The sequence below is a fragment of the Leptonotus elevatus genome, chromosome 8 (assembly GCF_054856555.1).
Source record: "Leptonotus elevatus isolate MCC_2025b chromosome 8, RoL_Lele_1.0, whole genome shotgun sequence".
Lineage (NCBI taxonomy): Eukaryota > Metazoa > Chordata > Actinopteri > Syngnathiformes > Syngnathidae > Leptonotus > Leptonotus elevatus.
The window spans coordinates 20,296,150-20,299,589 of NC_141246.1; positions in this window are offsets into that span (position 1 = coordinate 20,296,150).

Consider the following 3,440-nt stretch of genomic DNA (forward strand, 5'->3'; position numbering starts at 1 on the left):
AAAAAAAAAACGAAAACTAACTGAAACTACATTTTACGTTTCCAAAACGAAAATGTTCTTTGTTTTAGTCTATGGTAATTAATTTAATAAGTTTGGGCAGTTCGTCCACAGTATCGCTCAGTTTCTAGACTCCAATTTTAGATTTGGCAGAGTCATCTTTTGTTGAATTACAGTTATAATTCTTTAATTTAAAAAAAAATCATCCTGTATATGTCATTAAGCATATAATTTATACATGGATTTAAGGCAAGTTGTAAAATGTCTGAAGTCCTCTTGTTTATGTTTAACAAATTTAAAAACATCATAAATCATGCTGTTTCTACTAAGTACTGTCTCAAAAGTTCTCTAATTTCGATACTGTAAATGTATAGGATCGTATGTCAAGAAACGTTTCTTGGGAGGAGTAATATGGCGACCTCGCAGCTTCTAAAGTCTTGGCCTATTGGCTATTCAGATCAGATGCTTCTTCATCTACGCTTTCCGTTAACTCCCTGTGGCAGCGCTACAGCGTCACTCCAGACTTGGCATATGCAGGTAGTCCAGAACTTACAAACACAATGGGTTCCGAGAGGTTGTTTGTAAGTTGAATTTGTTTGTAAATTGAATCACATAAAATTTTGTTTCAAAATTTAAAAAATATATAATAAAATAATGGAAATAAATAAATAAATAAATAAACATTAAATTATATACTTTATACTATAGATACTTTCTATACAGTACATAAATTAAATTGAAAAAGCACATTAAATTACATCATCCATCCATCATCTATTATCTGAACCACTTTCCCTCACTGTACATTAAAAATGTACACAGTACAATGCCATCAAAACAAAATAAATAGGCTTAACTGTACATAGATGGTGGAGGAGTTATTGAGTTGAGTTTAGGTAAGGCTGAAATGGAAAGTATTACGTATTGGGTCTAACGGTCTCAGGAAACAATGTTTTCCGACTGTTCCTGAAGTGCACATGATTTGTGATTGGTGCCGAGTCAGATTGAATTGATTTCAAAGCTGAAGAGATATTTTACGTTTTGCTACTACGCCGATAATGAAGATGGCTGAGGGCTGCTTTTCATGAATATCCTCCAGGAGAGCCTCTAAAATGTACTTACAGTGTGGCGCCAATATCGAGTGCATGAAGAGTGTGTGCACCGTGGTCGGCCACTGGCGGTGCTGCTCGGCGGAGTTGAGGCAGAGAGGGGCACTACAGTACAATACTGTCCCATAATGTATGATATGGCTTTTATGGACATCGGTCAGCATTTGTGTTTATCTGCGAATGTTCCCAACTTGGATGTTAGTAACTAGAGGACTAACTGTATATTACAGCCGTTAAACATCCTTAGCGTCTTCTTTTGGACACTCGCATGTCTTGAAACGTTTCTGTCTGTACAAGATTTGTTTGAGGAACGAAGCCGGCTTTGCTTCTGTGTGAACAGGGCCTTATTGTGGCCAACCTAAACAACACCTGTGCAATAACCATGCTGTCTAATCAGCATCTTGATATGCCACACCTGTGAGGTAAAATAGATTACCTTGACAAAGGAGGCATGCTCACCACCTCATATCAAGGCCCCGTCCACACAAACTGCAATTTCAATGTACCCTCACAAGTTTCTTACCGTTTAGGCCGTTCATCCACACGATGGCGCGGTTTTGGAGCTTGAAACCGATCACTTTTGAAACCGGGCTCCAGAGTGGAAAGATATCAAATACTCCTCCAGTGATGACGCATTGTCGCAGATTGATGATGTCAGTCTGTCAACAACGATGACGGATAGCCGTGTCGTAGTCGTTTTGCGCAGCCTCCTTAGCTTGATTATGCTTTTGCAGCAAAATATTTTGCTTCTTTATTCCCACGTTCAACAAGCGGTGTTGTACTTGAATCACCCGCCATTGTCACTTCTCCTGTGTTTGTCTTTTTCATGTTGTTTTGATACATGCAACGCCATGTTTGTTCTGTAGATTGCAATAAAGTTAGGAAAAAAAGTGTTCGTCTTCTTCGCTGATTCTACTTCTACGCTTTGCGTTAACTCCCTGTGGCTGCACTAAAGCGCCACCCGAGACTTGAAATATCTATTACAGCTGTTAAACGTCCTCAGTGTCACACGCAAGTCTTGAAATGCTTCTGTGTGTACCAGATTTGCTTGAGGAACGAAGACGGCTTTGCTTCCATCTGGACGGGGCCTTAGACAGCTCTGTGAACAATATTTGAAGAAAATGGTGTTTTGTTTGTGTAGAAAAAGTTTTAGATCTTTGACTCCAGCTCACCTAAAAATGGGAGCAAATACAAACGTGTTGCATTCATAATTTTGTTCGGTATAGTTGGACTCAAAATGTCACTGATGTTCTCATGAAAAAAAGCAGAAATCACTGTGGCATCACAACATAGTGGGGACACTGTGTTTGCCTTTGCTGCCATTTTGTGGCAGATAGATATTCAGAAGCGATAATAGTACTTCATGTGAATTTCTTGGTGCAATGAGGCATTTGAAAGGTTACAATCTTCAAGTACAAGCACAGAAACATACATATGCATATTCCTGTGTACTCTATAGTTTGGCACGTGAAATATATCCAATGGGAACTTGTTCTAAACTGCATTCCATTAATGATACAAGATCTCCTGCCAATTTCCAGCCATCCCAGTGCCCATAAAAAAAAAATCACAAAGCCAATAACTCCCTCGAGGGTAATAACTTGTGCTTAATGGTATTGTGCCTGCATTATTGTGAGCCACAATCTGCTGTAATGCAGGTGCATCACAAATCTCTCATATTTCCCTCAAGTCTTTACACACACCCTCACCTCTATTCCCTTCCAACCCCTCTCCCTAATTGTGGACCTTATTTCCAAAGGATTCGCCGTTTTTCAGTTTGGCTCCCTAAGGTATTGAAAGATGGGGGCAGAAGGCGTGTGAAGTGAAGTCAGTTTGAACAACCCAAATTATTTTTGGCAATCTGTCCCGTGCCCGTCCTATAAAATGAGTTTTAATGAGTGCCTGCTCTTTTAAGCCTTGTTTGTTCATTAATCAATTTGTATGCCATGCCAGCAGATGGCAGTAAAGATAAGGTACCTCTTGGGATTTAGCTAATAGGGTAATATAACTGTGAGGATAATTAATGTCAGATGCATCCCCAGATGCAAGTAGGTGACCTCTGTCATTACTTGCCAGTTAGGGTATTGTTGCACTTGCTCCTCAACTCCCATGCTGATGAAAGGGCAGGATTTGCATGTCGTACAGGTGTAATGACACGACACAAACACGGGTCACACATTGCATGCAATATGCAGGCTTCTGTTTAGAAAACTTCCATGGCACTGGGGGTAGCGTGGTGGAGATGGTAGGGGTGGGGTTTTGTCAGTCTTGCTAAGGAAGGCCCGTTATACAGATGTGTATATACTGATACAATATTATATGTCCTGCTTTGTT